Genomic DNA, 14,700 nt, shown 5'->3' on the forward strand with positions numbered 1-14,700 from the left:
TAACAATTTTATTTTTTACCTCCAGCTTTATCAAAGTGTAATTGACAAATAACCTTTTATGTATTTAAAGTGTACATGATAAGTTAATATACATACAAGTTGTCAAATATTTACCACAATCAAATTAATTGGCACATCTCCATCGCCTCACATAGCTTTTTTTTTTTTTTTGACTACTTGGTATTTTAGAACTCCTGAAAACACTGAAGTAAGTCTTTCACTGAGAACTATCCCAGGTTGACAGGCAGGGGAAGATTTAAGGGCCAGTATTTCAGGCTCACCTCCAGTGCCGACCCTCATCTATTTGAACAGCCATGGAAGTGCTTCTCCAAGGATGGTGAAGAACTCCAGCAATGAAAAGAAAGCCCTTTTCTACTATGTGTAATATGTCATTGCAAAAAAAAAAAAAAATTACCCAGTGAAAAAGGAAGGCTTGGAGCTTAAGGAAAATCCTATTGCCAATGGAAGGTGCATTTTTTCTCATTGCTTTAAGCTGTAAGTAGCCAGCGTCAGCAGCCGGGCAGCCAGCATCCGGGAGCCTTGGGTATTGGACAGGATGTTGGTCTGCCAGCTTCATGGAGGGAATGAACAATGGGTGTTTAATTTGCTTTTTATAGCAAAGCCCATTTGGGAAGAATGAAGGCAGGAGGATCTCAGAAGGGCTTCCTTTCCCTGAGGGCTGGCCCATCTGCTGGGGGAGAGGAGGGCCGGCTGCAGGCAGGAAGCCACTGCCCTCAGCGTCGCCTTTGCCAGGATGCTGGCCCACGTGGCCAGTGAGCAAATGACGGGCTCTGAGTGCAGGGAGGTTAGTTAGGGGCCCCTTTCTGAGCATAAGACAACTGACTTCTGTCCTGGGATTACCGGGACATATGTTCCGTGAACATCCCAAGTATATCCTTTCTCTAACAAAGGCCTCTTTTGTTGGGAGAGTGAAGGCTCGCTGAAACACCCCTGCAGGTGATGCAACATTCAAGACAAATTAATCAGACTTTGTCTGAGTGTCACATCTTAATGCCTCTGAAAGTAGAAAACAGACCAAATTATAAACATCTATGAATGCCTTTGGGTCATTAATACAGATATCACTTTCTGCGTATAATGAATGTAATTATTATAACTATTCTTTTATTTTGATGTTATGAATTCTGTCTTGAAACTGGCAGAGGTTTACCAACCAGCTCCGAGGCACTATGCTTTGAGAGTTCGTAAGCCTATCTTTCATCATCTTAATCTTTCTTGCTGCTTGCACATCGTTTTGGAGTCTAACTGAAGAAATACTTCCTTCTCGTCCTTTTTTTTTTTTCTTCTTCCCTCTCGTTTCTACTGAAATTAATAAATTGCTTTGTTATATTTATCTGTAAAGTCAGAATAAATAAGCTCTGGAAAGAACCTGATGAGATTCTTATGAACTTAACTGATAGCTCTGTTGACTGTTCTCAGACCTGTTTTGGTTTTATTCTTGTAGCAAGGTTCCTGCCTGTCTCACAGTAACCTCCAGATAAGGAAGGTATTTTAAACTCTGAGAGGGTGAGCCAGAGGTCTTTCCTGAATGTCTCTGGCTAGGTTGAGGGTTTAAGGGCACAGGCAAAATCTGGGTAAGAGAAGGCCCTTTCTGCTTGGAGCTTGATCCCTAAACTCAGTGACGTTTGACCTTCCGGATGTGGGTTGTTTTTACACGTGACCTTTCCCTCCTCAAAGCTGAGACCGATCCAGTTAAGATGCCTATTTTTGCTTCATATTTTCACTTATATGCAATGCTCCTACCCAGGTGAGTCGCTCTGCAAGTTAACAATCCTTTCAGTACCTTAGAAGACATCATTTGGGGATTTGGTGAGGGACCACACTCCTGCTGATAAAGAAGAGATAACTGTGAAAATATTTGTCATCTGAGTCTCACTATTTTTCTGAGTCACATGTGTTCTGATGTGGTGGTGGGAGTAAAGAAGACTCTGATGACTGCTCTAGACAGAAGGATGGAAAATTCTTAGATCATTCAGTTTGCCCTTCAAGACTCATAGAGGATGATGGCTTTTGGTTCATCTTCTGGGCTGGCTTTGTCTTCGCATGCTTCCTTCTTGAGAGACGAAGTGGTGGATGAAGATCTCAGTAGTACAGCCATTAAAAAGAATGAAATAATGTCATTTGCAGGGATGGACCTAGAGATCATCATACTGAGTGAAATAAGCCAGACAGAGAAGGAGAAATATCATATGACATCCCTTCTATGTGGAATCTAAAAAGAAATGATACAAAGAACTTATTTACACAACAGAAGCAGACTCACAGACTTAGAATGAACTCATGGTTACCGGTGGGGGGTGGGGGGGCAGTGGTGGGAAGGATCGGGGGAAAGGATAGTTAGGGAGTTTGGGGTCAATATGTACACTCTGCTATATTTAAAATGGATAACCAATAAGGACCTACTAAAACACATGGAATGCTTCTCAATGTTATGCGGCAGCCTGGATGAGAAGGGAGCTTGGAGGAGAATGGATACATGTATTGCTGAGTCTCTCTACTCTCCACCTGAAACTATCACAACATTGTTAATCAACTATACTCCAATACAAAATAAAAAGCTTTTTTTTAAAAAAAAATCTTGATATTAGATAAATATTTTCAAGGAATCATGCCAAACAGCTATTGTTGTTTAGTCCGTAAGTCATGTCCAACTCTTTTGTGACCCCCATGGACTGTAGCCCACCAGGCTCCTCTGTCCATGGGATTCTCCAGGCAAGAATACTGAAGTGGATTGCCATTTCCTTCTCCAGGGGATCTTCCCAACCCAGGGATCGAACCCGCATCTCCTGCAATGGAGGGGTCAGGGGTGTATTCTTTACCGCTGTGCCACCAGGGAAGCCTTGCCGCTCCTATTTAACTGGTGGGATGACTATATTCCCACCCAGGCTGTCAGACATTGACTTTAGTTCAAACTCTCTGTGGAATCTGGAGCAAGTCACTTAAAAATATTCTTGTGCCTCAATTTTTCTTCTTTATCAATGGTGTCCAATAGAAATAAAATGTGAACTACACATGTAATCTTAAATGTTCTAGGAGTCCCATTAAAAGAATAAAGATAAATGAATAAAATTTGTTGAACATATTTTATTGAACTAACATATCTGAAATAGCATCACTTCAAGGTAAAATCAATATAAAAATTAATGAGATATTTTACATTCTTATCATTCATACCAAGTCTTTAAAAATCTGTTGTGTATTTTATACTTATAGTACATCTTAATTCGGACTAGCCACATTTCCAGTGCTTACAAGCCACATGTAGATAGAGCAGTTCTATATTTTGGAAGATGTCTATTGCTTTTTTTTTTTTTTTTTTGGTTTCAAAAAAACTTTTAATTGTTCACAATAGCACAAAATGACATCACATCATGGTACTACTGAGTCATGAGGATTATTCTACAGTTGATGGACAGATGTACTGTTCTCAAAACGAAGAATCGATGTCTGTTGCTTTTTAAAAAATATAGTTTATTTATTTGACTGTGCTGGGTCTTCCTTTCAGCAGGCAGGATCTTTGTCCTGTCCTTAGTTCATGGTTCTCTGATGCCCTCTGAGCTTTATGAAATAGATTCTAGTGGGTGTGGCGTGTCCTGAATGAGTTTCAATCTGTGCCTTGATTCCTACCAGCCATGTGTGTGTGCATAGTCACTCAGTTGTGTCTGACTCTTTTTAATCCTTTGGACTGTAGCCTGCCAGGCTCCTCTGTTCATGGGATTTTTCAGGCAAGAATTACTGGATTGGGTTTCTATTTTCCTCCTCCAAGGGATCTTCCTGACCCCGGGATCAAACCTGTGTCTGCTGCATCGCAGGCGGATTCTTTATCTGATAAGCCGTCTGGGAAGCCCAGTAACCATATCAGCGCGTACACATTCTGCAACCTTTCTGAGCCCCAGTTTCCTTGTCAAGAGATTGGGGATTGTGCCTTGCACTTTGATGGAAATCTGAGGTAGTGTTTGTAAGGCGCCCGGTGAGTACCTGGTAGGCGCGTGTGTGCTTCCTTGGTAGTCTTTCCAACTCTTTGCGACCCCATGGACTGCAGCCCACCAGGCTCCTCTGTCCATGGAATTTTCCAGACAAAAATACTGGAGTGGGTTGCCATTATTGTCCCCCAGGGAGTCTTCCCAATCCAGGGAACAAACCCATGTCTCCTGCATAGGCAGGTAGATTCTTTACCACCGAGCCACCTGGGAAGCCCTCCCTGGTAGATAGGTGATGAGAAAATTGTCAGCATACACACCAATAGTGTCTGTCTCTGTGAAACTGCGGGTCTACAAGTCAAGGGCCTACGTGACGATTTGAGGGGATGTGTGTGGGGCTGCCACCCTAAGAGTTCACACACAAGGTTCTGCCATTTTAATTTCAGTTTTGGAACTGTCGAGATTTTTTTTTTTTAAACTGCCACTCTTGGGACTTCCCTGGTGGTCCAGTGGCCAAGACTCCATGCTCCTAACGTAGGGGGTCCCGGTTCCATCCCTGGCCAGGGAACTAGATCCCACAGGCCGAAACTAAGGCCTAGAGCAGCCAAATAATTAAGTAATAAATAAATAAATGCCACTCTTTGTCAGGAGAGATTGATTAGCAGGCGTTCATTGCCTTTTATTCACTCAACAAGCATCTCGTGAATTCCTAAAGGAGTGACAGAGTCTTTCACAAAGTTCTGTGAGAAATACCTGAGGAGCTTGCTTACAATAAAGGTTCTGAGACACCTCTCAAGACAAGACAGTTTAGTTGGAGAGGGATGGGGCCTGGGGATCTGCATTTTCACAGCTCTCTGGGGATACCAATGTAGCCCATCCTCCGACCAAAGATGGCGGCACAGCTGGTCCCATTCCTGCCTAGAAGGACATCTGAAATTGTCCTGGCCACCCGCGGGCACAGCCTTCCCCACTGGGTGGCCTCACCTGGGCCAGTTACCACTCAGGGTGGACCTGGGGGTTAGCCAGGCGGGTGAGAAGGCAGGAGAGAGAATGCGTCTTAAACAGATGGGCTGAAGTCAGATGCCTTAACAGTGGAACCAGCCAGTTCATTCTTAATAAAATAAAACTCTCAAGTAATAAAAGAGGACCTTTTCAGGGTCCTGAAATAAGCAGTCACTGTCAAGATGGGCTAATGGTGTGTTCTGACCTCCAGGCCCCTAGTTACCATCGGCATAAATAGCCGACTGCGCTAAAGCTGCCAGGAGTGGTTTTCTTTCTCATCAAAGACCCCTGTGACAAGAGTCGCTAGCACGCTTGTGGCTCTAACAAGCCCAGGGGCTATCAGTCATTTCTCGGCTTCCCACCCACGCAGCTTCGTGTGGTCGGCCAGAAGGCACCCCCTCCCTTCCTGGGAGTGAAGTCCCCCAGAGAGTCAGAGAGAGGATGTGACACCAAGCAGAAGTGTGGGCCCAGGCCTTGGCATCTGTCTGGTTCTGTGAATGCTGTGTGTCTGCGCCTCTGCTGCTGCTTGACCACGTGCGGGTCTGGGTTATGACATTTACTGCCCAGGTTTTAAAAAAAAATTTTTTTTCCCAACAGCATCTGCAGGAGACTCTGCAAGGGTTCTACAAACCACATGGTGTTCTCTGGAAGCTGAGCTGAGGCGTGTGGGTGGAAACAGCCTCAGGTCTCTCTGCTTTTCTTTCTGCCTAAAACACTCACTGCACATACCACAAGTTTCTTTTTTCTTTTTTTTTTTTAAGAGGTTAGACAAATTTGCATCCTCCTTCTTCAAGCCAGAGGAAGTGCTGGAGGAAGTTGTGTATTAAAAGAACCGGGTGGGGGCTTAGGTTAGGAAGAGAGTCGCTTCTTGGCAGCTTTCCTTATGGCCAGAAGTCCCAGTAACCTTGAAGCTATTAACCCTTGAGGACACGGATCAGTGGTGAACTCACTTGGAGGAGGTCCAAGTGGAGTGGATCCACTTCATTATTTAGCTCCGAAAGCCAGGCCTCTTTCTCTCTTTACATCTGAGCCTTAGACTCATCAGCTGCAGTTTGTCCAGCAGTTCAGCTCCAACTCACTGGAGACGCCAGCAAATCACAGGACAGCTGCTCTTAATACTGAGAACATCATGAAAATCCGCCCAGTGTGCAGGGGGTGTTGACACAAAGCCCTGGCCTTGTCATTATAAGGGGGCCAGAGGAGTGATGAGGTCCTCAGCTGGCCTTTTTCATTTTTGCCTTCGGATCATGGATGGTGAGCTTGTCTTTGATGCCTTAATTGGTTCTGAACTTTCTTCTTCCCTTCATAAAACCAGTGAAATGATAAATATTAAGAGCTAGCCAAATCTAAAGTTAGGCTGTCTGTAGAACAGAGCCACTGCAAAGAAAGCAATTAAGTTATTGGCTTGAACCAACAGGACATTGGAGGGCATGGCATGGCAAAGCCACCACTAATTAAGTGGAAGGAAAGGACTTTTGAAAACACTGTTACCTGTGCTAAGAAACCTCAAGTGCAGACCTGGACCAGTTGTGATCAAACTTAAACATAAACCTGTGTGTGTCATCAAATATCGGGAGGACTTGCTGGCCCCTATGATCTAGCTAAATGTGCTGCCTCTGTGTTACTTGGGCTACCTTTCTCATCCTCAAATACATCTCCAGAGTGTTCAAATAATTCAGAGTACTCAAATAAAGAAATGAATTTGGGGGTAAAGATCAGATTCATGGTGGATCTCTAATATATATATTTTTTCTAATATATTTTTGTTAAGATATTGGAAAGATTTAAGGCAATGCCTCATGAAAATTTTCAGGTGGACAAAAGCCTTTGGAAGGGTCCTAGGGTCAGGTTTTACAGGTCCAATTCAATTAAGTTGAACTTCTAAAAACTTGAAGGTGTTGTCCCACACCAATCACATCAGGAGTCTGAAGTAGAGAAGAACTCATCTCAAAGAAATTTGTGGATGTGGCCTTTATCTGGTATGGATTGATAAACTGACCTATATACAATGTGAATTACACCAGCTTAAACCAAAAGGGGTAGGGAGCACAAAATGAAAAGCTGTCTTTGAGTCCTCAAGTTTGTATTTGTAAGGAACAGGTTGGGAAAAACCACTCAGCTGCAGAGGCTTACTGTTTTTTTGGAAAAAGGATAATCAACAGGGATGAACTAAGTATCCAGAAGGCTGAGCCAAAAGCCACAGTGGACAATTCCCAGGCAGTAGTTCTGAACCCTAATCAAGGAGTCAGCAGCATACACCTGGCTGGATTTCACAGATTTCAGAGAAAGCTGTGTGCCTCCAATTCTCATCATCTTAAAAAAATTTTTTTTTATTTATTTGGCTGTACCCAGCCTTTGTTGCAGCACGTGGGGTCTCCATTGCCTCACGTAGACCCTCAGTTGCAGCATAAGGATCTAGCTCCCCTGACCAGGGATTGAACCTGGACCTCCTGCATTGGGAGCCCCGTCTTAACCACTGGACTGCCTGGGAAGAACCTTTCCTCTTCTTGAATGAGAGTCTGTAGTGGTTATCCCAGGCCTATCCCACTATTGCAAGTTGGTTGTGTAGGTGGTGGTGGTGGATGAAGCAGAAAATTTGTCTTTTTAAGTACATGGGTCTTCATGGGTCTTTGGGCAGAAATAAACAGGTTTAAGGCTCTATTCTCAAAGAACTGAGCTTCATCTGCACCTGGATTGGATTTAGAAAATAAAAGTCCTGGACTCCCAAGAGGATACCATCATGGGATAAGATCTGGGGACTTTAACAGAGGGGTTTGAGTATATTTTTTAAGTGGGACAGATGTGAATCGTTATGGCCAGAGAACAATACATCATGATAGATCATATTTCCCAATGACATCCACTACAATATGACCCATTCCACATGCTTTTTTTTAAATTAAATACTTATTTATTTTTAAAAACATTTTATTTTTTGGCTGTGTTGGGTCTTCACGGCTGCACACAGGCTTTTTTTCCCCTGCAGCGCACAGGCTTCTCATTACAGTAGCTTCTCTTGTTGTGGACCACAGGCTCTAGAGTGTGCAGCCTTCCGCAGTTGTGCTCCGAGGCATGTGGGATCTTCTGGGGCCAGGGATTGAACTGGCATCCCTTGCATTGCAAGGCAGATTATTAACCACTGAACCACCAGGGAAGCCTTCCACATGCTTTTACCGTGTAACTTTGACATTCCTCCCATGCAGTGGTAGGGTCTGTGTATCTTTTTCTTGGACCTTTGTAGCCTTTATGACTGTCTATACCTGTAGGGTATGATGGAAGTCACACTATGTGACTTCTGAGGCTAGGTCATCAAAGTGCCATGTTGTCTTGGGTCACTTGCTCCATGCTGCCATCAAGTAATTTAGACATCAAGTAATTTTGTCATCAAGTAATTTAGGCAGAAGTCCACATGGAGAGGAAGTGAGGCCCCCAGCCCTCTGCCATGACATCTATCCTACCACCAGCACCAACATTCCAGGTGTCTTGGAAGTGATCTTTCAGTTCCCAGTTGAGTCACCTCAGTTGATACTATGTGATGCAGACATGAACCTTTCCTGTAAGTCCTGCTCAAATTATACACTCAAGAGATGAACAAATGATTGCTGTTTTAATCCTCTAGGTTTTGGAGGGTTCGCTCCCAGACGTACGTAACTAGAACAATAGGGGCTGATTGGTGTTACTATGAAGTACCATGAGAGCAGTGGGTCACAGATGGGCCAGGCAGGATCCCAGGCATCCTGCAACCTTGTCATCCTTGACCTATAGATTCTGGGTAGAGGACCCCCAAAAGTGAAGAAAAAGTGAAAGTGAAGTCGCTCAGTTGTGTCCGACTCTTTGCGACTCTATGGACTATAGCCCACCAGGCTCCTCTGTCCATGGGATTTTCCAGGCAAGAATACTGGAGTGGGTTGCCATTTTCTTCTCCAGGGGATCTTCCTGACCCAGGGATCGAACTCAGGTCTCCCACATTGCAGGCAGACTCTTTACCCTCTGAGCCACCAGGGAATCCTAGAGCGTTCCCAAAGCACGGGCCAGAATGGACAGGAGTCGTGGAATTGTGTCAGAGGCCGCTAAGGCAACAATAAGGAGAAAGTGTATTCTCTGTACTTACAAGGATCAATAGCTTTTTTAACATACTGGAAGAGCGGTTTTCCTTAAGACTGAATTGAGTTAAAAGAGGAACTGTGCTTGGATTCACTTGAAATGAAGCTGCTGGGATGAAATCAATGCAAAAACAAGACTTGAGAAATGGAAGCCGTGGAGGGAGGGGATCAATCTTGAGAAGAGATTTGTGTTGCAACGCGGAAGAAAATTTGTAATCGGAATGAAACAATGGTGATCATAAGCCCTGACTGTCAGTCGGGACTATGGAGGAGGCAAAGGATTGGACCAATGACCCCTGGGGGGTTACCAGAGGGTGGAAGAATGGGAACGCCAAGAAGAAAAAGGTCCCTGGAGCAGAGAGGCAGAGATACAGACGGATACACTTTCATCCAGTGGCTGGATGTATTCAGGAACATGGGAGACAAAGACCCATAAGACGGGGCCTAAGGAATAGGACCCTTCCGTCGGCTCCAGGGACCCACCGCACACACTGCTGCATCCTGTCCGCCTCTTCCCAAAGCCGGAGGCCAGAAGGCCCAGTGATCTGAGTTCCAACCCCAGCCTGTAGGGCACAGCATCGGTTGTGCCCTCTGCCCCAGTCCTGTCCTCCTCGGGCCCTCACAGGCAGGCCCAGAGAGAAGAGAGGCTGATTTCCTCTTGTTGTGCTGTGAGCTCCCTGGGGGCAGGCAGGGTATCTTATTCACCCTGCAGATGCTGCAAAGCGGTTTGTTGATTGAATGCACGAATGCATGCCTGTGGGGCTGAGAGCAGCTCCAGATGGCACAGGGGAGCAAACAGGGCACGTGGAGGAGGCGGGGGCAGTGGGTGTGCAGGGCTGGGGTACTGGGGAGGGGGTGCCCAGTTTCAGAAAATCCAAGGCCTTGTCTAAGTTCTTCTACTGTGAAAGTCGCTCATCATGTCCGACTCTTTGTGACCCCCATGAACTGTAGCGCACCAGGCTCCCCTGTCCATGGAATTCTCCAGGCAAGAATACTGGAGTGGGTAGCCTAACCCTTCTCCAGGGGATCTTCCCCACCCAGGAAACCCAGGAATCGAACCGGGGTCTGCTGCGTCACAGGCAGATTCTCTACCAGCTGAGCTACCAGGGAAGCCCATGTTCTTCTAAGTCAGGTGCTCATAGGCAGGAAATCTAACTAGCCATTTATTTACTTATGAATTTTGGCTGTGCTGGGGCTTCGTTGCTGCGCGGGTTTTTCTCTCATTGCAGAGCACAGGCTCCAGGGTGAGGGGGCTTCAGTAGCTGTGGTGTGTGGGCTCTAGAGCCCAGGCTCAGTAGTTGTGGCTCCAGGGTTTAGCTGCTCCGCAGCATGTGGGATCTTCCCGGACCAGGGATTGAACCTATGTCTCCTGCATTGGCAGGTGGATTTTTTTTTTTTTTACCACCGAGCTTCCAGGGAAGCCCCGGACTAGTCTTTGTCAATGTCCCTTTTCCTGCTCTGACAGAGGGGCCTCTGAGCCTCGAAAGGGTCTGGCAGAAAGGGGGAATGGAAGGAACGAACCCAGATGAAGTCCCACCTGGGGAGGGAAAGGAGCTGGGTCTGCGCCCTGCAGAGCTGTCTTCCTCCCCGCTCTGGGGCTGCCCCTTCCTCGTCGCCAATCCAGGCTCCTGCCTTCCAGCCCAGGCCTGTGGCAGTGCACACCCCGGTCAGTTACCTCTGGTTACCCACAGGCCATGATGGCGGGAACGCCCCAGATGTCACCGTAAAGTCAGGACATTTGCAAGCGACAAAAGGACCCGGGCCACATTTTAATACTTCATCTCCTTCATTTTACAGCCGGAGAAGCAGGGATCAGAAGGCTAAGCAGCTTATCGGAGGTGGCGGGGCCAGGGCTGGAAGGCACGTGTCGCCCTGCTGTCCCCATCCTGCGAGTCAGCAGGGCTCCGGAGAGCGCAGCCCTCCTCCCCGCTGGGTCTTTGCACATCCTCCCCAAGGTGGAAGGAAGTGGGTTTCCGTCCTCTTCACCCTTTGCTCATCTCCATCCTCCCCTGCTGTGGGGACGGAGGCTTTTAACATAATCACCCATCAAAGTTTTGCTATGAGATACCATCCCGACGACAAAAAAGACTTGTTTGTAGAGTGGAGATCCTTCTCTGTATAATGTGGGGATATGGGGCCTTGTGGATTAAATTGTCTCCCCCTGCCCCCAAATACATGTATGCGCTATGTGCTAAGTCACTTCAGTTGTGTCCGACTCTTTGCGACCCCATGGACTGTAGCCCGCCAGGCTCCTCTGTGCATGGGTTTCTCCAGGCAAGAATACTGGAGTGGGTTGCAGTGCTCTTCTCCAGGGGATCTTCCTGACCCGAGGATCAAACCCTCATCTCTTATGTCTCCTGCATTGGCAGGCGGGTTCTTTAACCACCAGTGCCGCCATACTGAAGTCCTAACCCTGGATACCTATGAATGTGATGTTCTTTGGTAGAGGGTAGGCACGGCCCTTAATCCAATATGACTGTTGTGCTTGTAAGGAGACAGAAGACACAGAATAAACACACGGGGGAGAATACCTTGTGAAGATAGAGGCAGAGATAGGAGTTATGCTGCCAGAAGCCGGGGATGCCTGGCGCCACTGGAAGCTGGAAAGCTCAAGAAGGACCCTCCCCCTAGAGGTCTGATGTTGAACTTGTATTCTCTAGAATTGTAAGAAACTAAAGATCCTGTGTTCTAAGCCAGGGGTCCCCAACCTCTGGGACCTAATGCCTGATGATCTGAGGTGGGGCTGATGTAATAATAATAGAATGTAATGCACTTGAGTCATCCTGAAACCATCCCCCAACCCCTGCTCAGTGGAAAAATTGTCTTCCATGAAACCCGTCCCTGGTGCCCGAAAGGTTGGGGATTGCTCTCTTAAGCCACCCGGCTGGTGGTACTCAGTTATAGCAGCCGTGTGTGTGTGTGTGTGTGTGTGTGTGTGTGTGTGTGTGTGTGTGTGTGTGTGTGTGTGTGTGTGTGTGTGCATGCGCGCGTGAGTCACTCAATCGTGTCTGACTCTTTGCAGCCCCGTGGATTGTAGCCCGCCAGGCCTATTCTGTCCATGGAATTCTCCAGGCAAGAATACTGAAATGGGTTGTCATTTCCTCCTCCAGGGGATCCTCCCAAACCAGGGATTGAACCCAGGTCTTCCTCATTGTAGGCAAATTCGTTACTGCCTAAGCCACCAGGAAACCTTACTGCAGCCTTCAGAAAATACAAATGAGACTTGTTAGCTGGAACCAAGGAAGCTGAGGTGGGAGAAGCCAGGATCTGGAGATGTAGCTAGAAAAGGAAGTAGGGAACCCACATGAGGCTTGCCTGCTACTGCCTAGAGGTGAGCAAGGGGAACAGCAAAGCAACGCATGGACCCCTTTCTAGCTGATCAGAAACCAAGTCCATTTCCTTTCTAGCCCCTGGGGGCCTGGCCAAGGGGAGCAAAGAATTAATGCCTAGAAATGAAATCTCTGATGCCACCTCTGGTTGGTCTCATTCCCTTTGAACTTGCACTTCTTCATTCAGCAGACAATAACTGTCCGCTGCGATTTCACCTGTGATGGGACCTAGAGATCTCAGAGAATAAACCTCATCTTGCAGTGATCTTTCTCTGGGTTCCTGTCAGTGCCAGGGCTGTGCATGGCATGTACTGGCCTCTCAATCTGTATTGCCTAGTTGGGTGATTTGGTATCACGGCAGGAGTGCAGCCTAGGGTGGTTTGGGTTTGTTTAAGTATATCTAACTAGAGTGTAGCGGTATCTTTACACTCCCAGGCAGAAGAGAAATTACGCGACAAGCAGATGCCCATCTACTCATCGACCTCAGACTGGCTGGCGTGATCGCTGAGCTTTGCGACTCTCCCAGTGTGGGCTCCTCCTGTTTGTATGTTCAGGGTGTTTCTGATTTTAGAAAATGCTCATTTGCCTTTTCTCTTCCCTGTTTCAACTCTCCACCCCAATTACCTGGTAACTCATCTTTCTTTAGAGGCTATTTATTTTGCAGAATTTTCAAAGAGCAGGATGATATTCAAAGGTAAGCGTGGAGAAGCCTTACTCCCTCTGTCTTCATCTTCCTCTCTCTGGGCCACAGGGATGGATGAAAGTGAAAGTGAAAGTGAAACCACTCAGTCGTGTTGGACTCTTTGCAACCCCATGGACTGTAGCCTACGAGGCTTCTCCGTCCATGGGGTTTTCCAGGCAAGAATACTGGAGTGGGTTGCCATTTCCTTCTCCAGGAGATCTTCCTGTCCCAGGGATTGAACCTGGGCCTCCCGCATTGTAGGCAGACGCTTTTACGGTCTGAGCCACCAGGGAAGTCCAGGGATGGATAATTGCCATTAAATTCTAATGTTTCTAACACTCTTAGATAACAACACATAAAAGCATATATTCTTAAATCTGCTCCATATTTCTTCTACAAAGACAGCAAGAATATTTACTACTTGACAACTTGATTTTTTTATGCAACTAGTACTTTACTGAAGTGTAACATATGCAGTCAAATGTACAAAACGTAAGTGGACAGGTGAATGAATTTTTTTCCTTCTGAAAGTTTATTTTTTCTTGTGTGACTTTTAAAAGCAGTCTTAATGAGGTACAATTGGCATAGAATAATAAACTGCATGCATGTGCATGTATATATATCCATGAACCATCACTACAGTCAAGATAGTGAGCATATGCATTGCCCTCCAAAGTTGCCTCCTACCTTTGTATGTTTTTATTAGCTACTAAATTAAAACAAGTGGCTTCTAGCTTTCCTGGTGGCTCTGTTGGTAAAGAGTTCACCCTCAATGCAGGAGACCTGGGTTCCATCCCTGGGTCAGGAAGATCCCCTGGAGAAGGAAATGGCAACCACTCCAGTATACTTGCCTAGAGAATTCCATGGACAGAGGAATTACAGTGCATGGGGTCACAAAGAGTCGGCATGACTAAGTGACTAACTTTCACTTTCAAGTTTAAACAGATTACTGAGTTGGGCAGAACACATCTCACGTCATGCTGATTTACATCCTTGTGGATATTTCTTTGAGGTTCCTGCAGTTTCTTGGGGCTCGCCTAGTGACTCAGGGGTAAAGAATCTGCCTGCAATGCAGGAGCCACAGGAAACACAGGTTTGATCCTTGGGTCAGGAAGATTCCCTGGAGGAGGGCACGGCAACCCACTCCAGTATTCTTGCCTAGAGAATCCCATGGACAGAGGAGCCTGGTGAACTACAGTCCACAGGATTGCAAAGAGTCGGACATGACTGAAGCCACCTAGCATGCATGCACACTTTCTACCTACCAGGAGGTAGGTAATGGGGCGTGAGTCTTTGCTACTACCATCTTATTAATCATCTAACTTTCTAACAACTAAACATTTGAACTCAAGGGACTTTGGGAAGATTAATTTGAAGGTATTTGTAGCAGAGAGCTTATTTTTGTCAGCCTGTAAACCTCCTAGTGCCAGGGCTTCTGATTGTGAGCAGGTTGACTCAAAGGATTCAAGATTCTTGGAAAAAAGGATCAGAAGTTCCACAGAATTTCAGGATTTCCTTTGTTTATAAACCATAATTCTGGGAGGAAGGAAGTAAACACTCATTAAGCATCTTGTAAGTGTCAAGCACTTTACATAAAATAAATAATTTAATGCTCAAAATAGCTACAACAGAGAAGGGATTAT

The sequence above is a fragment of the Cervus elaphus genome, chromosome 32, assembly GCF_910594005.1.
Source record: "Cervus elaphus chromosome 32, mCerEla1.1, whole genome shotgun sequence".
In the NCBI taxonomy this organism is placed as follows: domain Eukaryota; kingdom Metazoa; phylum Chordata; class Mammalia; order Artiodactyla; family Cervidae; genus Cervus; species Cervus elaphus.